The following is a 21,380-nucleotide window of genomic DNA, read 5'->3' as shown; positions in this document are numbered from 1 at the left end:
TTGGACGAGTCGTCGCTGTCTGCCGACTCGGGATGTCCCCTTTTCGCAGTCTGGCGGTCGTAATCCATAAGGTTGTCGCCCGTGAGTGATCCGACGAGGAGGTTGAGGGGGTTTTTCAACTCTATTTTCCGAGAGTCAGTCGCAAGTCTGTTCACTCGAATGTTCTGTGGAACACTTTGTGGCATGCTGTGTCGACCCGTCGAGCCGTCGCCTCCTGTCGCTCGGGAGCCACGTGCAACCGGGTTACGTTGAAACTCGGTGAGGTCCGAAGTGTTGCTTGCACTGGAGTGGAATGTTGAGTCGCTGGATGCTGAAGCGGCGTCATCCGGCTGCTCTGTGTTCCGGCTGGCGTCTCCGCTCAACTCGTCAGATGATGTGGAAGGAAGTTCTGGGAAATCTTGTGGTGAATCTATGGTGCCCTTATTGGTGTTAGAAACTTCATCGTCGGTTTTCTCGGCTATGGTGAGTTCTTCTGTGTCGGAAGCTGCTACTGAATCAGCCCCCGGTGTGACTTCTCGTCGCTCTACTGCTGGAGAGCGCGCTCTTTGTTCCTCGGAGGCCGCTGCTGCCGCAAAAGACCTTGGCCGCACGCAGTCAACAGTTGCGTGATGTCCACCGCACCTGCGGCACGGTTCTTCGCACCCCTCCGTGGCATGTCCGAAGATACCGCATCTGGAACAGCGGGGAGTGTGGCAGTCTCTTCCGATATGGCCTGACAGGCGGCATTTGGAGCACACCTTCTGAACGCCCCGATAATCACACATCACGGTGTGACCTTGAACTGAAAGGAAATTGGGGATGGGCTTCTTCATTTCTATTTTAACAACTCGGATTCCTGTGCCAACGCCGGGGCGTCCTTTAAAGACTGGTTCGTGTACATTCTGGACGTTGCCGTACGCTGACATCACTGCAGCAATCGTTGCGTCGGCCACCCACAGAGGCACTCGGAAAATGGACACGTGGACGATTTCGGGGCCAACACTCGCTATCGGGACTGAAACACCATTGATAAGAATGCTGCCTTTGGTCTTGATTTTCGATGCTGCGCTATCAGAAGACGCCGCTACACCGAACTTGGCTCCTCCGATATGTTGGAGGGACTTGACGCCGGCAACGCCGGTAACAGATTCAAGGGCATCGATGATTTCATCAACCGTGCTGCCTTCTGGTGCTTCAAAAATGAAGCAATGCGCTTTGGGAGGCGGGGTGGCGTATGCCATCAGGATGGTGGAGCGGAGCCCTGGCTCCCACGGCGAAACGCAGTGGTGCCCGGGCGGGTTGTTGACTGGCGGATCCCCTGGACGATCCGGTGGGCGGTATCCAGGGCCCGCCTTGATGCTCGAAGATCTGGTCCTGGTCGGGCAGAGTAACGGCGACGCTGATCACGGTAGCCTCGGCACCAGGTAAGTATGCTTGGACGACGTCTCTGCCGCGGAGGCAACCTACAGAGACACCGCCTTCTGCTCAAGTTACGACCGTTGGGAAATAAAAGAACGTGCCTCTCCCTGCTCCGTGTTGCTTGTCCACCCGGAGAATAACAAATGTTTTCTTGCGAACTCTCAAGCTGTTAATTCAAAACTATTTTGTAGAAGCCTACTGACCATTATATGTGCACAAAATAGGCTACAAACTCGCACAACACGCTGGCGTATGTCTCAGTGTTGCTAATAGACATGTTTAACGGGTGGTGGCGCCACCTCACCAGCCTTCCAACTTCTCGCATTCCTCTACTGCGGCAATGCACTGCAGCGTATTGAGCGATTGAGCGTGCAGAGTTCGTGCCCCCAAGCAGTTCGTACCGGAGAAAGTCCCAGCGATTCGCGCGTTTCCGGCAAGAAACCATCCCCGTGAGTCTCGCAAGTGGCGTCACGGACTCCGATCGCATTGTAGTAGTGTGCCACGGGACTATCACTTGACAAGGGTAACGTTGAACCTGCGTCACGGCTACAATCCTCGCCCTCTCAGCAGTTTTTTCTTTTTTTTTACTCTTTTCCGGGCTTTTTCTTTCGAACTTTTTTCCTTGTCTTTTTTTTTGCGCACGTTCTTTGTAGAGGTCCCGTATTCCTTCCCGATATTCCGCTAACCACGCCCTACCTCCATTTCCCTCTTCGTGCTAACATACATTAAGTGTCCTAGGATTTAACGTGCTTTCTATACCTGCCGTGTTTTTTTTTTTTTTTTTTTTCAATTCATTTCACCACCTTTCTACCTGTTTCTTTTCAACGCACTGACCTGTTTGCTCATCCACGACCCTCGCCTTGCTTTACATAGCGCAAATATGAAAAAGTTAACCCTCACGGTCTGCGTAGGGTTGTTCAATATGAAAAGGAGCAAAGTTATGCCATTCATTAAGTTACCCGTTCCTCTGTCGTTTATGTGTCAAGTATACTTTTTTGTGTGTTTTATTGATTATAAATGTAACGTCCAAAAGTAATTTTCGCCTTTACTTGAGAAAATAAAACGAACCGTCTTTTTGAGCAAACTGATAGTTCCCTTTCATACTCGGAGACAGTGTACAAAGACTACGTGGGGAAAGCAGCGTCAGAAATCGAGCAGGCAACGCAGCTTGTGGAGGTGGCACGCATACGTGCTTACTTGTTTTTTGTTTTTCCTTATAAACCACTTGGCTTAGACGACAATTACTATTTCGAATGAAATTAGAGCATTCTGCGTCTCTCGTACTATACTAAACAGTACCCTAATTTCGGCAATTTAACAAAAAGCACATGCAAATCTGCGTGTATTTCGCTTCGCTCCGAATATAATTCCTATCAGTTTAAACAAATCTAATAAACCACGTGGCGTAGACGGCCCCCGCCGTGAGTGAGTGATGCAGTGGTAAGACGCGCCCGACTACTGTGCCGGAGTTCCCGGGTCCGAACCCGACCACGGCGGCTGCGTTTTTCGATGGAGGCAAAACGAAGTGGCGTCCGTGTGCTGGTGCGATGTCAGCGCACGTTAAAGATCCTCAGGTGGTCGAAATTACTCCGTAGCCCTCCACAACGGCTCCCCTTTCTCTCATTCCACTTTCACTCCCACCTTCCTCCCTTCCCTTACGGCGCGGTTCAGAGTCAGAGTATTCGCGAGAGTTCAGAGAGTTCGCAGACTGGAGTGGCTTGCTACGGAAAGCGGGTGCTTGGCGCCTCAGCAGAGTGGTTTTCGCCCCTTACGAGCAACTGCTGACTGCATTGCGGATGTTGTCAGCACCCTTGAAAACGCCCGCAACACCAGCCAAGTGGGATACCTCATCCTGCTCGACATCAGAAGCGCCTTCGATTGTCTTCCTCACTGGGCAGTGATCGACGCGCTAAAAAACATTGGTGCCACCGGCCGCCTCCTGAACTTCGTCAGTGCGTTCCTCAGCGAGCGAACACTCTCCGTGAAGGTGGGCAACACCTGTAGTGCCCCCCGTCCAGTGCCATGCGGTGTCCCTCAGGGAAGTGTGCTGAGCCCTTTCCTATTCAACATCGTGCTGGCCCAACTACCCTTGTGTCTCCCCCGTGCTGAGCGCGAGTTTGCGCGTGTGTGTGTATATGCGGACGATGTTGCCCTGTTCGCCTCATCAACAACCCGCAGCAACGCCTCATCGCATCGCGACCTTCAGCGTGCGCTCGATGCTGTCACCGCGTTTATTCGCAGTGTCGGCCTCGCAGTGTCGGCCGAAAAAACTGAAGCCCTGCTCTACCATCCCCGTGGTGCTGCAGCCCGCAACAAAACACGCCCTCTTCGCCTGGACGGAACCCCCCTGCCTTGGCGCACAACGGTTGTTTACCTCGGCCTCAAAATTGATGCCCGCATCACCTGGCGCCTTGCGGTGGATAAAGTGTGCGCAGACACCAAGCGCATAGGTAAACTAGCGCTTCGTCTCCTTGCCAAAGGTGAAGGAGCCTCTCCCCCGCTCTGTGCAAGAATCCATGAAGCGATCGCCTCAGCCAGAGCATTGTATGCCCTTCCCCTGCTCAGCCTCAGCCCACTCCAATGGAAAAGGCTGGACACATGCCATAGGAACGCCATACGACACATATATGGTCTCCCCAACGGATCTCAGGTGGCAGCGACCTATGCAGAAACCCGCAACATCCCCCTCTCACTAAGAGCACTCAAAACTGCCCTCAACCACATCGAGCGGCTTCACCGAGCACAAGATGGCTCTGAACTTCTTCGCAGAATTTCAGCCAAACCTAACACACGCATCAGTCGTGTCATGTGCCTCTTCCGTGAGATACTGGGCCCCTCTCCACCGCCCCTTGCTGCTCCACAACCCCCACATGAAATCTGCCCGCCCCGCATCTATCAGGGTCTCCCAGGGGTGAAGAGCAAACGAAACACGCCCGTATGCGCCCTTCAGCAAGAGGCCGCATCCAAAATTCACACGGATTTTCGTCACCGAACCCTCATCTTTACTGATGGGTCAGTCCGTCAGCAAGAAAAATCCGCAGCTGCCGCATGTGTGATTCCCGACTTGGACACCTCTAAATTATGCAGGCTACACTTCCCTTCCTCGTCACAAACAGCTGAGATAGCTGCACTCAATCTGGCAGCCACTCTGCTCCTGGAAAGCCCTGAAATTAAAAATGCTGCCATTCTCACCGATTCGAGGGCAGCGCTTCAGGCCCAAGGACCTCGCCTACTGCAAGTATGCGCACGCAACTTCCAACGCCTCGCCGAATCCGGCTGCGATACAGTCCTACAATGGATCCCATCGCACTGTGGGATAGGGGGCAACGAACTTGCTGATGAGCTCGCTCGATCAGCCCACCACCCGTCCGTTCCCATGTGCGCGGACAACACTACATATGACTGTGCTCGTCTTGCAATCGCGCGACACACCATTTCCCACCACCCTGACCCTCGCATCGCCAGCGGCCACCCCTTCCGTGCAGTTAATACTCGCCTCTTCGCCCGGAGAGACTATGTTCTGCTGTTGCGCCTCCGCATCGGATGTGTTTGGACCGGTGTGCGCGCTAGCCGACTACGAGAAATGTCTCCCCTGTATGCGTCGTGCGGTGACGCAGAAACACTCGAACACGTTCTGTGTATGTGCCCTGTGTACTCGCAACCGCGACACCTCCTTCGGGAAGGTTACCGAAATCTTGGACTTCCCTGTGCTAACACATGTGAGATCCTTCACCCGTCTGGCCCTCCCCACAAAGTGCAAAGTGCCCTAAAAGTGCTCCTGTTATTCCTACGGGACAGTGGACTAAGTGCAAAACTGTGAACACTTTCCATCTTCCCCTAGTGCGCAAATTATTGCCAGCAACTCTCACCAATTCAGTGTGCCACTCCCGCGCTATTCCCCGCATAGCACCAGTTCCATTTTTTTTTTTATTATCATTATTCTGTTTGTGTTTTTTTTTTTTTTCTTTAAGTCCTATAAGGCCTTTTTGCACAAGGACCTTCTCTCACTCCTGCGCGCAACCAACTGCCCGCAAATCGTCTAACTTTTATCTCTACCAATTTATGTAATGCCCACAGAATCTTTTTTTTTTTTTTTTCTGTGTGTGTGTTTATCATTGTCAATTCCTCCGTTACATATTCCATAAGGTCCCATGCACCTTCTGCAAAGGCCCTATCTCCTCCATCTCAAATAATCCCCTCAGACTACTTTTTTTTTTTTTCTCCCTCCACTTATTATTTTTTTTTTTTGTGGTGTTTATTATCATCAATTCTTCCTTTATATATCCCATAAGGTCCCATCCACCCTCTGCAAAGGCCCTTCCTTCACAGCCTATCTGTTGCATTTCAACTAATGCCCTCAGACTACTTTTTTTTTCCCTCTCTTCTTTTTTTTTTTTCTTTTGTCTGTTTAGTATCATCAATTGCTCCGTTACATATTCCATAAGGTCCCATCCACCTTCTGCAAAGGCCCTATCTCCTGCATTTCAAATAATCCCCTCAGACTTTTTTTTTCTCCCTCTTCTTTTTTTTTTTTTGTGGTGTTTATTATCATCAATTCTTCCTTTATATATCCCATAAGGTCCCATGCAACCTCTGCAAAGGCCCTTCCTTCCCAGCCTATCTGTCGCATTTCAAATATGCCCTCAGACTACTTTTTTTTTATTATTATTATTATTTTTTATTATTATTATTATCTTATCTCCTCCTATATTATCCCACAAGGCTCTTTGCCCCTTCTGCAAGGCCCCACTCCTCCCACCGCGCGCATCCAACTGCTAGCATAAGCATCCATGACATTCCAAATCTCCCTATCAGATTTTCTTTTTTTTTTTTCCCTTTCTTTAAACCTCATAATTATCTCTACATATGTCATGAAGGCTTTCTCCTTTGCGCGGCACGTCCCCGCTTCAAAATCCACCAATCCTTGTTGTACGAGTGTTTGCCCTTCCATGTTTGGCATTTTTCTCCAGGGGTCCTCGACATTGACTACCAACGACAACGCTTTCGCTCCCCCTTCCTCTCCCCTCTTTCATTCCCCCTTACCCTCTACTCGGCCCCGTAGCGGTGTATCCCTGCAAGTACAGGAGACAGTTATAGGGCCGTGTAATCCCCCCCCTTCTCTTCCCCCCTCAACAAGAATCTCATTATTATTATCTGTCACACAGAGCAAGTGTGACAGATACTGCGCCTTTTTCTTCCAGCGACAGTAGCGATGGTGTACCTACAAACTTGCTCTAGGCGGATAAAGTGCGACTAATTAACGCCGATAAGAGGCAAATGATAGAGGAGAGGAGGGATTCCCCTGATACTTAATATCCGAAATAGACTGCTGAAGGTCATTTCTTACTAAGCAAACCTGTGCATTCCACGAGGTTTATCTATTTATGATCTGAATTATTACGTAACTAAACTCTCCTTAAGCGAACGACCTCGCATTACCGAAGTGCCTGCAACGGAGCAGCACCAAAACAGCCGCCGATGAGTTATAAAATCTGACTTTTGATGGTATAGCGAGGGGGAAAGCGCGAACGCAGTCCCCCACTACCAAAAATTGCATGCCCCATCTGCCCCAGTTTGGGGTAGTGGCAGGGGTCAGCACGAGCGTAGTGCAATGCCCGCACCTCTCCCTGGAGGCACCGCCTTGCTGATCACGGTAGCCTCGGCACCAGGTAAGTATGCTTGGATGACGTCTCTGCCGCGGAGGCAACCTACAGAGACACCGCCTTCTGCTCAAGTTACGACCGTTGGGAAATAAAAGAACGTGCCTCTCCCTGCTCCGTGTTGCTTGTCCACCCGGAGAATAACAAATGTTTTCTTGCGAACTCTCAAGCTGTTAATTCAAAACTATTTTGTAGAAGCCTACTGACCATTATATGTGCACAAAATAGGCTACAAACTCGCACAACACGCTGGCGTATGTCTCAGTGTTGCTAATAGACATGTTTAACGGGTGGTGGCGCCACCTCACCAGCCTTCCAACTTCTCGCATTCCTCTACTGCGGCAATGCACTGCAGCGTATTGAGCGATTGAGCGTGCAGAGTTCGTGCCCCCAAGCAGTTCGTACCGGAGAAAGTCCCAGCGATTCGCGCGTTTCCGGCAAGAAACCATCCCCGTGAGTCTCGCAAGTGGCGTCACGGACTCCGATCGCATTGTAGTAGTGTGCCACGGGACTATCACTTGACAAGGGTAACGTTGAACCTGCGTCACGGCTACAATCCTCGCCCTCTCAGCAGTTTTTTCTTTTTTTTTACTCTTTTCCGGGCTTTTTCTTTCGAACTTTTTTCCTTGTCTTTTTTTTGCGCACGTTCTTTGTAGAGGTCCCGTATTCCTTCCCGATATTCCGCTAACCACGCCCTACCTCCATTTCCCTCTTCGTGCTAACATACATTAAGTGTCCTAGGATTTAACGTGCTTTTCTATACCTGCCGTGTTTTTTTTTTTTTTTTTTTTTTTTTTTTTTCAATTCATTTCACCACCTTTCTACCTGTTTCTTTTCAACGCACTGACCTGTTTGCTCATCCACGACCCCCGCCTTGCTTTACATAGCGCAAATATGAAAAAGTTAACCCTCACGGTCTGCGTAGGGTTGTTCAATATGAAAAGGAGCAAAGTTATGCCATTCATTAAGTTACCCGTTCCTCTGTCGTTTATGTGTCAAGTATACTTTTTTGTGTGTTTTATTGATTATAAATGTAACGTCCAAAAGTAATTTTCGCCTTTACTTGAGAAAATAAAACGAACCGTCTTTTTGAGCAAACTGATAGTTCCCTTTCATACTCGGAGACAGTGTACAAAGACTACGTGGGGAAAGCAGCGTCAGAAATCGAGCAGGCAACGCAGCTTGTGGAGGTGGCACGCATACGTGCTTACTTGTTTTTTGTTTTTCCTTATAAACCACTTGGCTTAGACGACAATTACTATTTCGAATGAAATTAGAGCATTCTGCGTCTCTCGTACTATACTAAACAGTACCCTAATTTCGGCAATTTAACAAAAAGCACATGCAAATCTGCGTGTATTTCGCTTCGCTCCGAATATAATTCCTATCAGTTTAAACAAATCTAATAAACCACGTGGCGTAGACGGCCCCCGCCGTGAGTGAGTGATGCAGTGGTAAGACGCGCCCGACTACTGTGCCGGAGTTCCCGGGTCCGAACCCGACCACGGCGGCTGCGTTTTTCGATGGAGGCAAAACGAAGTGGCGTCCGTGTGCTGGTGCGATGTCAGCGCACGTTAAAGATCCTCAGGTGGTCGAAATTACTCCGTAGCCCTCCACAACGGCTCCCCTTTCTCTCATTCCACTTTCACTCCCACCTTCCTCCCTTCCCTTACGGCGCGGTTCAGAGTCAGAGTATTCGCGAGAGTTCAGAGAGTTCGCAGACTGGAGTGGCTTGCTACGGAAAGCGGGTGCTTGGCGCCTCAGCAGAGTGGTTTTCGCCCCTTACGAGCAACTGCTGACTGCATTGCGGATGTTGTCAGCACCCTTGAAAACGCCCGCAACACCAGCCAAGTGGGATACCTCATCCTGCTCGACATCAGAAGCGCCTTCGATTGTCTTCCTCACTGGGCAGTGATCGACGCGCTAAAAAACATTGGTGCCACCGGCCGCCTCCTGAACTTCGTCAGTGCGTTCCTCAGCGAGCGAACACTCTCCGTGAAGGTGGGCAACACCTGTAGTGCCCCCCGTCCAGTGCCATGCGGTGTCCCTCAGGGAAGTGTGCTGAGCCCTTTCCTATTCAACATCGTGCTGGCCCAACTACCCTTGTGTCTCCCCCGTGCTGAGCGCGAGTTTGCGCGTGTGTGTGTATATGCGGACGATGTTGCCCTGTTCGCCTCATCAACAACCCGCAGCAACGCCTCATCGCTTCGCGACCTTCAGCGTGCGCTCGATGCTGTCACCGCGTTTATTCGCAGTGTCGGCCTCGCAGTGTCGGCCGAAAAAACTGAAGCCCTGCTCTACCATCCCCGTGGTGCTGCAGCCCGCAACAAAACACGCCCTCTTCGCCTGGACGGAACCCCCCTGCCTTGGCGCACAACGGTTGTTTACCTCGGCCTCAAAATTGATGCCCGCATCACCTGGCGCCTTGCGGTGGATAAAGTGTGCGCAGACACCAAGCGCATAGGTAAACTAGCGCTTCGTCTCCTTGCCAAAGGTGAAGGAGCCTCTCCCCCGCTCTGTGCAAGAATCCATGAAGCGATCGCCTCAGCCAGAGCATTGTATGCCCTTCCCCTGCTCAGCCTCAGCCCACTCCAATGGAAAAGGCTGGACACATGCCATAGGAACGCCATACGACACATATATGGTCTCCCCAACGGATCTCAGGTGGCAGCGACCTATGCAGAAACCCGCAACATCCCCCTCTCACTAAGAGCACTCAAAACTGCCCTCAACCACATCGAGCGGCTTCACCGAGCACAAGATGGCTCTGAACTTCTTCGCAGAATTTCAGCCAAACCTAACACACGCATCAGTCGTGTCATGTGCCTCTTCCGTGAGATACTGGGCCCCTCTCCACCGCCCCTTGCTGCTCCACAACCCCCACATGAAATCTGCCCGCCCCGCATCTATCAGGGTCTCCCAGGGGTGAAGAGCAAACGAAACACGCCCGTATGCGCCCTTCAGCAAGAGGCCGCATCCAAAATTCACACGGATTTTCGTCACCGAACCCTCATCTTTACTGATGGGTCAGTCCGTCAGCAAGAAAAATCCGCAGCTGCCGCATGTGTGATTCCCGACTTGGACACCTCTAAATTATGCAGGCTACACTTCCCTTCCTCGTCACAAACAGCTGAGATAGCTGCACTCAATCTGGCAGCCACCCTGCTCCTGGAAAGCCCTGAAATTAAAAATGCTGCCATTCTCACCGATTCGAGGGCAGCGCTTCAGGCCCAAGGACCTCGCCTACTGCAAGTATGCGCACGCAACTTCCAACGCCTCGCCGAATCCGGCTGCGATACAGTCCTACAATGGATCCCATCGCACTGTGGGATAGGGGGCAACGAACTTGCTGATGAGCTCGCTCGATCAGCCCACCACCCGTCCGTTCCCATGTGCGCGGACAACACTACATATGACTGTGCTCGTCTTGCAATCGCGCGACACACCATTTCCCACCACCCTGACCCTCGCATCGCCAGCGGCCACCCCTTCCGTGCAGTTAATACTCGCCTCTTCGCCCGGAGAGACTATGTTCTGCTGTTGCGCCTCCGCATCGGATGTGTTTGGACCGGTGTGCGCGCTAGCCGACTACGAGAAATGTCTCCCCTGTATGCGTCGTGCGGTGACGCAGAAACACTCGAACACGTTCTGTGTATGTGCCCTGTGTACTCGCAACCGCGACACCTCCTTCGGGAAGGTTACCGAAATCTTGGACTTCCCTGTGCTAACACATGTGAGATCCTTCACCCGTCTGGCCCTCCCCACAAAGTGCAAAGTGCCCTAAAAGTGCTCCTGTTATTCCTACGGGACAGTGGACTAAGTGCAAAACTGTGAACACTTTCCATCTTCCCCTAGTGCGCAAATTATTGCCAGCAACTCTCACCAATTCAGTGTGCCACTCCCGCGCTATTCCCCGCATAGCACCAGTTCCATTTTTTTTTTTATTATCATTATTCTGTTTGTGTTTTTTTTTTTTTCTTTAAGTCCTATAAGGCCTTTTTGCACAAGGACCTTCTCTCACTCCTGCGCGCAACCAACTGCCCGCAAATCGTCTAACTTTTATCTCTACCAATTTATGTAATGCCCACAGAATCTTTTTTTTTTTTTTTTCTGTGTGTGTGTTTATCATTATCAATTCCTCCGTTACATATTCCATAAGGTCCCATGCACCTTCTGCAAAGGCCCTATCTCCTCCATCTCAAATAATCCCCTCAGACTACTTTTTTTTTTTTCTCCCTCCACTTATTATTTTTTTTTTTTTGTGGTGTTTATTATCATCAATTCTTCCTTTATATATCCCATAAGGTCCCATCCACCCTCTGCAAAGGCCCTTCCTTCACAGCCTATCTGTTGCATTTCAACTAATGCCCTCAGACTACTTTTTTTTTCCCTCTCTTCTTTTTTTTTTTTTCTTTTGTCTGTTTAGTATCATCAATTGCTCCGTTACATATTCCATAAGGTCCCATCCACCTTCTGCAAAGGCCCTATCTCCTGCATTTCAAATAATCCCCTCAGACTTTTTTTTTCTCCCTCTTCTTTTTTTTTTTTTTTGTGGTGTTTATTATCATCAATTCTTCCTTTATATATCCCATAAGGTCCCATGCAACCTCTGCAAAGGCCCTTCCTTCCCAGCCTATCTGTCGCATTTCAAATATGCCCTCAGACTACTTTTTTTTTTATTATTATTATTATTTTTTATTATTATTATTATCTTATCTCCTCCTATATTATCCCACAAGGCTCTTTGCCCCTTCTGCAAGGCCCCACTCCTCCCACCGCGCGCATCCAACTGCTAGCATAAGCATCCATGACATTCCAAATCTCCCTATCAGATTTTCTTTTTTTTTTTCCCTTTCTTTAAACCTCATAATTATCTCTACATATGTCATGAAGGCTTTCTCCTTTGCGCGGCACGTCCCCGCTTCAAAATCCACCAATCCTTGTTGTACGAGTGTTTGCCCTTCCATGTTTGGCATTTTTCTCCAGGGGTCCTCGACATTGACTACCAACGACAACGCTTTCGCTCCCCCTTCCTCTCCCCTCTTTCATTCCCCCTTACCCTCTACTCGGCCCCGTAGCGGTGTATCCCTGCAAGTACAGGAGACAGTTATAGGGCCGTGTAATCCCCCCCCTTCTCTTCCCCCCTCAACAAGAATCTCATTATTATTATCTGTCACACAGAGCAAGTGTGACAGATACTGCGCCTTTTTCTTCCAGCGACAGTAGCGATGGTGTACCTACAAACTTGCTCTAGGCGGATAAAGTGCGACTAATTAACGCCGATAAGAGGCAAATGATAGAGGAGAGGAGGGATTCCCCTGATACTTAATATCCGAAATAGACTGCTGAAGGTCATTTCTTACTAAGCAAACCTGTGCATTCCACGAGGTTTATCTATTTATGATCTGAATTATTACGTAACTAAACTCTCCTTAAGCGAACGACCTCGCATTACCGAAGTGCCTGCAACGGAGCAGCACCAAAACAGCCGCCGATGAGTTATAAAATCTGACTTTTGATGGTATAGCGAGGGGGAAAGCGCGAACGCAGTCCCCCACTACCAAAAATTGCATGCCCCATCTGCCCCAGTTTGGGGTAGTGGCAGGGGTCAGCACGAGCGTAGTGCAATGCCCGCACCTCTCCCTGGAGGCACCGCCTTGCTGATCACGGTAGCCTCGGCACCAGGTAAGTATGCTTGGACGACGTCTCTGCCGCGGAGGCAACCTACAGAGACACCGCCTTCTGCTCAAGTTACGACCGTTGGGAAATAAAAGAACGTGCCTCTCCCTGCTCCGTGTTGCTTGTCCACCCGGAGAATAACAAATGTTTTCTTGCGAACTCTCAAGCTGTTAATTCAAAACTATTTTGTAGAAGCCTACTGACCATTATATGTGCACAAAATAGGCTACAAACTCGCACAACACGCTGGCGTATGTCTCAGTGTTGCTAATAGACATGTTTAACGGGTGGTGGCGCCACCTCACCAGCCTTCCAACTTCTCGCATTCCTCTACTGCGGCAATGCACTGCAGCGTATTGAGCGATTGAGCGTGCAGAGTTCGTGCCCCCAAGCAGTTCGTACCGGAGAAAGTCCCAGCGATTCGCGCGTTTCCGGCAAGAAACCATCCCCGTGAGTCTCGCAAGTGGCGTCACGGACTCCGATCGCATTGTAGTAGTGTGCCACGGGACTATCACTTGACAAGGGTAACGTTGAACCTGCGTCACGGCTACAATCCTCGCCCTCTCAGCAGTTTTTTCTTTTTTTTTACTCTTTTCCGGGCTTTTTCTTTCGAACTTTTTTCCTTGTCTTTTTTTTGCGCACGTTCTTTGTAGAGGTCCCGTATTCCTTCCCGATATTCCGCTAACCACGCCCTACCTCCATTTCCCTCTTCGTGCTAACATACATTAAGTGTCCTAGGATTTAACGTGCTTTCTATACCTGCCGTGTTTTTTTTTTTTTTTTTTTTTCAATTCATTTCACCACCTTTCTACCTGTTTCTTTTCAACGCACTGACCTGTTTGCTCATCCACGACCCTCGCCTTGCTTTACATAGCGCAAATATGAAAAAGTTAACCCTCACGGTCTGCGTAGGGTTGTTCAATATGAAAAGGAGCAAAGTTATGCCATTCATTAAGTTACCCGTTCCTCTGTCGTTTATGTGTCAAGTATACTTTTTTGTGTGTTTTATTGATTATAAATGTAACGTCCAAAAGTAATTTTCGCCTTTACTTGAGAAAATAAAACGAACCGTCTTTTTGAGCAAACTGATAGTTCCCTTTCATACTCGGAGACAGTGTACAAAGACTACGTGGGGAAAGCAGCGTCAGAAATCGAGCAGGCAACGCAGCTTGTGGAGGTGGCACGCATACGTGCTTACTTGTTTTTTGTTTTTCCTTATAAACCACTTGGCTTAGACGACAATTACTATTTCGAATGAAATTAGAGCATTCTGCGTCTCTCGTACTATACTAAACAGTACCCTAATTTCGGCAATTTAACAAAAAGCACATGCAAATCTGCGTGTATTTCGCTTCGCTCCGAATATAATTCCTATCAGTTTAAACAAATCTAATAAACCACGTGGCGTAGACGGCCCCCGCCGTGAGTGAGTGATGCAGTGGTAAGACGCGCCCGACTACTGTGCCGGAGTTCCCGGGTCCGAACCCGACCACGGCGGCTGCGTTTTTCGATGGAGGCAAAACGAAGTGGCGTCCGTGTGCTGGTGCGATGTCAGCGCACGTTAAAGATCCTCAGGTGGTCGAAATTACTCCGTAGCCCTCCACAACGGCTCCCCTTTCTCTCATTCCACTTTCACTCCCACCTTCCTCCCTTCCCTTACGGCGCGGTTCAGAGTCAGAGTATTCGCGAGAGTTCAGAGAGTTCGCAGACTGGAGTGGCTTGCTACGGAAAGCGGGTGCTTGGCGCCTCAGCAGAGTGGTTTTCGCCCCTTACGAGCAACTGCTGACTGCATTGCGGATGTTGTCAGCACCCTTGAAAACGCCCGCAACACCAGCCAAGTGGGATACCTCATCCTGCTCGACATCAGAAGCGCCTTCGATTGTCTTCCTCACTGGGCAGTGATCGACGCGCTAAAAAACATTGGTGCCACCGGCCGCCTCCTGAACTTCGTCAGTGCGTTCCTCAGCGAGCGAACACTCTCCGTGAAGGTGGGCAACACCTGTAGTGCCCCCCGTCCAGTGCCATGCGGTGTCCCTCAGGGAAGTGTGCTGAGCCCTTTCCTATTCAACATCGTGCTGGCCCAACTACCCTTGTGTCTCCCCCGTGCTGAGCGCGAGTTTGCGCGTGTGTGTGTATATGCGGACGATGTTGCCCTGTTCGCCTCATCAACAACCCGCAGCAACGCCTCATCGCTTCGCGACCTTCAGCGTGCGCTCGATGCTGTCACCGCGTTTATTCGCAGTGTCGGCCTCGCAGTGTCGGCCGAAAAAACTGAAGCCCTGCTCTACCATCCCCGTGGTGCTGCAGCCCGCAACAAAACACGCCCTCTTCGCCTGGACGGAACCCCCCTGCCTTGGCGCACAACGGTTGTTTACCTCGGCCTCAAAATTGATGCCCGCATCACCTGGCGCCTTGCGGTGGATAAAGTGTGCGCAGACACCAAGCGCATAGGTAAACTAGCGCTTCGTCTCCTTGCCAAAGGTGAAGGAGCCTCTCCCCCGCTCTGTGCAAGAATCCATGAAGCGATCGCCTCAGCCAGAGCATTGTATGCCCTTCCCCTGCTCAGCCTCAGCCCACTCCAATGGAAAAGGCTGGACACATGCCATAGGAACGCCATACGACACATATATGGTCTCCCCAACGGATCTCAGGTGGCAGCGACCTATGCAGAAACCCGCAACATCCCCCTCTCACTAAGAGCACTCAAAACTGCCCTCAACCACATCGAGCGGCTTCACCGAGCACAAGATGGCTCTGAACTTCTTCGCAGAATTTCAGCCAAACCTAACACACGCATCAGTCGTGTCATGTGCCTCTTCCGTGAGATACTGGGCCCCTCTCCACCGCCCCTTGCTGCTCCACAACCCCCACATGAAATCTGCCCGCCCCGCATCTATCAGGGTCTCCCAGGGGTGAAGAGCAAACGAAACACGCCCGTATGCGCCCTTCAGCAAGAGGCCGCATCCAAAATTCACACGGATTTTCGTCACCGAACCCTCATCTTTACTGATGGGTCAGTCCGTCAGCAAGAAAAATCCGCAGCTGCCGCATGTGTGATTCCCGACTTGGACACCTCTAAATTATGCAGGCTACACTTCCCTTCCTCGTCACAAACAGCTGAGATAGCTGCACTCAATCTGGCAGCCACCCTGCTCCTGGAAAGCCCTGAAATTAAAAATGCTGCCATTCTCACCGATTCGAGGGCAGCGCTTCAGGCCCAAGGACCTCGCCTACTGCAAGTATGCGCACGCAACTTCCAACGCCTCGCCGAATCCGGCTGCGATACAGTCCTACAATGGATCCCATCGCACTGTGGGATAGGGGGCAACGAACTTGCTGATGAGCTCGCTCGATCAGCCCACCACCCGTCCGTTCCCATGTGCGCGGACAACACTACATATGACTGTGCTCGTCTTGCAATCGCGCGACACACCATTTCCCACCACCCTGACCCTCGCATCGCCAGCGGCCACCCCTTCCGTGCAGTTAATACTCGCCTCTTCGCCCGGAGAGACTATGTTCTGCTGTTGCGCCTCCGCATCGGATGTGTTTGGACCGGTGTGCGCGCTAGCCGACTACGAGAAATGTCTCCCCTGTATGCGTCGTGCGGTGACGCAGAAACACTCGAACACGTTCTGTGTATGTGCCCTGTGTACTCGCAACCGCGACACCTCCTTCGGGAAGGTTACCGAAATCTTGGACTTCCCTGTGCTAACACATGTGAGATCCTTCACCCGTCTGGCCCTCCCCACAAAGTGCAAAGTGCCCTAAAAGTGCTCCTGTTATTCCTACGGGACAGTGGACTAAGTGCAAAACTGTGAACACTTTCCATCTTCCCCTAGTGCGCAAATTATTGCCAGCAACTCTCACCAATTCAGTGTGCCACTCCCGCGCTATTCCCCGCATAGCACCAGTTCCATTTTTTTTTTTATTATCATTATTCTGTTTGTGTTTTTTTTTTTTTCTTTAAGTCCTATAAGGCCTTTTTGCACAAGGACCTTCTCTCACTCCTGCGCGCAACCAACTGCCCGCAAATCGTCTAACTTTTATCTCTACCAATTTATGTAATGCCCACAGAATCTTTTTTTTTTTTTTTTCTGTGTGTGTGTTTATCATTATCAATTCCTCCGTTACATATTCCATAAGGTCCCATGCACCTTCTGCAAAGGCCCTATCTCCTCCATCTCAAATAATCCCCTCAGACTACTTTTTTTTTTTTCTCCCTCCACTTATTATTTTTTTTTTTTTGTGGTGTTTATTATCATCAATTCTTCCTTTATATATCCCATAAGGTCCCATCCACCCTCTGCAAAGGCCCTTCCTTCACAGCCTATCTGTTGCATTTCAACTAATGCCCTCAGACTACTTTTTTTTTCCCTCTCTTCTTTTTTTTTTTTTCTTTTGTCTGTTTAGTATCATCAATTGCTCCGTTACATATTCCATAAGGTCCCATCCACCTTCTGCAAAGGCCCTATCTCCTGCATTTCAAATAATCCCCTCAGACTTTTTTTTTCTCCCTCTTCTTTTTTTTTTTTTTTGTGGTGTTTATTATCATCAATTCTTCCTTTATATATCCCATAAGGTCCCATGCAACCTCTGCAAAGGCCCTTCCTTCCCAGCCTATCTGTCGCATTTCAAATATGCCCTCAGACTACTTTTTTTTTTATTATTATTATTATTTTTTATTATTATTATTATCTTATCTCCTCCTATATTATCCCACAAGGCTCTTTGCCCCTTCTGCAAGGCCCCACTCCTCCCACCGCGCGCATCCAACTGCTAGCATAAGCATCCATGACATTCCAAATCTCCCTATCAGATTTTCTTTTTTTTTTTCCCTTTCTTTAAACCTCATAATTATCTCTACATATGTCATGAAGGCTTTCTCCTTTGCGCGGCACGTCCCCGCTTCAAAATCCACCAATCCTTGTTGTACGAGTGTTTGCCCTTCCATGTTTGGCATTTTTCTCCAGGGGTCCTCGACATTGACTACCAACGACAACGCTTTCGCTCCCCCTTCCTCTCCCCTCTTTCATTCCCCCTTACCCTCTACTCGGCCCCGTAGCGGTGTATCCCTGCAAGTACAGGAGACAGTTATAGGGCCGTGTAATCCCCCCCCTTCTCTTCCCCCCTCAACAAGAATCTCATTATTATTATCTGTCACACAGAGCAAGTGTGACAGATACTGCGCCTTTTTCTTCCAGCGACAGTAGCGATGGTGTACCTACAAACTTGCTCTAGGCGGATAAAGTGCGACTAATTAACGCCGATAAGAGGCAAATGATAGAGGAGAGGAGGGATTCCCCTGATACTTAATATCCGAAATAGACTGCTGAAGGTCATTTCTTACTAAGCAAACCTGTGCATTCCACGAGGTTTATCTATTTATGATCTGAATTATTACGTAACTAAACTCTCCTTAAGCGAACGACCTCGCATTACCGAAGTGCCTGCAACGGAGCAGCACCAAAACAGCCGCCGATGAGTTATAAAATCTGACTTTTGATGGTATAGCGAGGGGGAAAGCGCGAACGCAGTCCCCCACTACCAAAAATTGCATGCCCCATCTGCCCCAGTTTGGGGTAGTGGCAGGGGTCAGCACGAGCGTAGTGCAATGCCCGCACCTCTCCCTGGAGGCACCGCCTTGCTGATCACGGTAGCCTCGGCACCAGGTAAGTATGCTTGGACGACGTCTCTGCCGCGGAGGCAACCTACAGAGACACCGCCTTCTGCTCAAGTTACGACCGTTGGGAAATAAAAGAACGTGCCTCTCCCTGCTCCGTGTTGCTTGTCCACCCGGAGAATAACAAATGTTTTCTTGCGAACTCTCAAGCTGTTAATTCAAAACTATTTTGTAGAAGCCTACTGACCATTATATGTGCACAAAATAGGCTACAAACTCGCACAACACGCTGGCGTATGTCTCAGTGTTGCTAATAGACATGTTTAACGGGTGGTGGCGCCACCTCACCAGCCTTCCAACTTCTCGCATTCCTCTACTGCGGCAATGCACTGCAGCGTATTGAGCGATTGAGCGTGCAGAGTTCGTGCCCCCAAGCAGTTCGTACCGGAGAAAGTCCCAGCGATTCGCGCGTTTCCGGCAAGAAACCATCCCCGTGAGTCTCGCAAGTGGCGTCACGGACTCCGATCGCATTGTAGTAGTGTGCCACGGGACTATCACTTGACAAGGGTAACGTTGAACCTGCGTCACGGCTACAATCCTCGCCCTCTCAGCAGTTTTTTCTTTTTTTTACTCTTTTCCGGGCTTTTTCTTTCGAACTTTTTTCCTTGTCTTTTTTTTGCGCACGTTCTTTGTAGAGGTCCCGTATTCCTTCCCGATATTCCGCTAACCACGCCCTACCTCCATTTCCCTCTTCGTGCTAACATACATTAAGTGTCCTAGGATTTAACGTGCTTTCTATACCTGCCGTGTTTTTTTTTTTTTTTTTTTTTTTTTCAATTCATTTCACCACCTTTCTACCTGTTTCTTTTCAACGCACTGACCTGTTTGCTCATCCACGACCCTCGCCTTGCTTTACATAGCGCAAATATGAAAAAGTTAACCCTCACGGTCTGCGTAGGGTTGTTCAATATGAAAAGGAGCAAAGTTATGCCATTCATTAAGTTACCCGTTCCTCTGTCGTTTATGTGTCAAGTATACTTTTTTGTGTGTTTTATTGATTATAAATGTAACGTCCAAAAGTAATTTTCGCCTTTACTTGAGAAAATAAAACGAACCGTCTTTTTGAGCAAACTGATAGTTCCCTTTCATACTCGGAGACAGTGTACAAAGACTACGTGGGGAAAGCAGCGTCAGAAATCGAGCAGGCAACGCAGCTTGTGGAGGTGGCACGCATACGTGCTTACTTGTTTTTTGTTTTTCCTTATAAACCACTTGGCTTAGACGACAATTACTATTTCGAATGAAATTAGAGCATTCTGCGTCTCTCGTACTATACTAAACAGTACCCTAATTTCGGCAATTTAACAAAAAGCACATGCAAATCTGCGTGTATTTCGCTTCGCTCCGAATATAATTCCTATCAGTTTAAACAAATCTAATAAACCACGTGGCGTAGACGGCCCCCGCCGTGAGTGAGTGATGCAGTGGTAAGACGCGCCCGACTACTGTGCCGGAGTTCCCGGGTCCGAACCCGACCACGGCGGCTGCGTTTTTCGATGGAGGCAAAACGAAGTGGCGTCCGTGTGCTGGTGCGATGTCAGCGCACGTTAAAGATCCTCAGGTGGTCGAAATTACTCCGTAGCCCTCCACAACGGCTCCCCTTTCTCTCATTCCACTTTCACTCCCACCTTCCTCCCTTCCCTTACGGCGCGGTTCAGAGTCAGAGTATTCGCGAGAGTTCAGAGAGTTCGCAGACTGGAGTGGCTTGCTACGGAAAGCGGGTGCTTGGCGCCTCAGCAGAGTGGTTTTCGCCCCTTACGAGCAACTGCTGACTGCATTGCGGATGTTGTCAGCACCCTTGAAAACGCCCGCAACACCAGCCAAGTGGGATACCTCATCCTGCTCGACATCAGAAGCGCCTTCGATTGTCTTCCTCACTGGGCAGTGATCGACGCGCTAAAAAACATTGGTGCCACCGGCCGCCTCCTGAACTTCGTCAGTGCGTTCCTCAGCGAGCGAACACTCTCCGTGAAGGTGGGCAACACCTGTAGTGCCCCCCGTCCAGTGCCATGCGGTGTCCCTCAGGGAAGTGTGCTGAGCCCTTTCCTATTCAACATCGTGCTGGCCCAACTACCCTTGTGTCTCCCCCGTGCTGAGCGCGAGTTTGCGCGTGTGTGTGTATATGCGGACGATGTTGCCCTGTTCGCCTCATCAACAACCCGCAGCAACGCCTCATCGCTTCGCGACCTTCAGCGTGCGCTCGATGCTGTCACCGCGTTTATTCGCAGTGTCGGCCTCGCAGTGTCGGCCGAAAAAACTGAAGCCCTGCTCTACCATCCCCGTGGTGCTGCAGCCCGCAACAAAACACGCCCTCTTCGCCTGGACGGAACCCCCCTGCCTTGGCGCACAACGGTTGTTTACCTCGGCCTCAAAATTGATGCCCGCATCACCTGGCGCCTTGCGGTGGATAAAGTGTGCGCAGACACCAAGCGCATAGGTAAACTAGCGCTTCGTCTCCTTGCCAAAGGTGAAGGAGCCTCTCCCCCGCTCTGTGCAAGAATCCATGAAGCGATCGCCTCAGCCAGAGCATTGTATGCCCTTCCCCTGCTCAGCCTCAGCCCACTCCAATGGAAAAGGCTGGACACATGCCATAGGAACGCCATACGACACATATATGGTCTCCCCAACGGATCTCAGGTGGCAGCGACCTATGCAGAAACCCGCAACATCCCCCTCTCACTAAGAGCACTCAAAACTGCCCTCAACCACATCGAGCGGCTTCACCGAGCACAAGATGGCTCTGAACTTCTTCGCAGAATTTCAGCCAAACCTAACACACGCATCGGTCGTGTCATGTGCCTCTTCCGTGAGATACTGGGCCCCTCTCCACCGCCCCTTGCTGCTCCACAACCCCCACATGAAATCTGCCCGCCCCGCATCTATCAGGGTCTCCCAGGGGTGAAGAGCAAACGAAACACGCCCGTATGCGCCCTTCAGCAAGAGGCCGCATCCAAAATTCA

General features: G+C 50.1%; 3 non-coding genes across 3 annotated transcripts; all 3 read right to left on the bottom strand.

The window, feature by feature from the left end:
- Positions 1-6,911: 6,911 nt before the first annotated feature.
- LOC146184365 (U1 spliceosomal RNA) lies at positions 6,912-7,075 on the bottom strand. The gene has a single exon (XR_014709010.1). It is a non-coding gene; the product is annotated as a U1 spliceosomal RNA (small nuclear RNA).
- Positions 7,076-12,587: 5,512 nt separating this feature from the next.
- LOC146184364 (U1 spliceosomal RNA) lies at positions 12,588-12,751 on the bottom strand. Its single transcript, XR_014709009.1, has one exon. It is a non-coding gene; the product is annotated as a U1 spliceosomal RNA (small nuclear RNA).
- Positions 12,752-18,253: 5,502 nt separating this feature from the next.
- Positions 18,254-18,417, bottom strand: LOC146184363 (U1 spliceosomal RNA). The gene has a single exon (XR_014709008.1). It is a non-coding gene; the product is annotated as a U1 spliceosomal RNA (small nuclear RNA).
- Between the last annotated feature and the right edge of the window lie 2,963 nt (positions 18,418-21,380).

This window comes from Amblyomma maculatum, chromosome 7, assembly GCF_055883805.1.
Source record: "Amblyomma maculatum isolate TAMU_Amacu chromosome 7, ASM5588380v1, whole genome shotgun sequence".
NCBI classification, from domain to species: Eukaryota; Metazoa; Arthropoda; class Arachnida; order Ixodida; family Ixodidae; genus Amblyomma; species Amblyomma maculatum.
The sequence above is the reverse complement of the archived record's forward strand: the minus strand, read 5'-3'. Positions and strand labels throughout refer to the sequence as shown.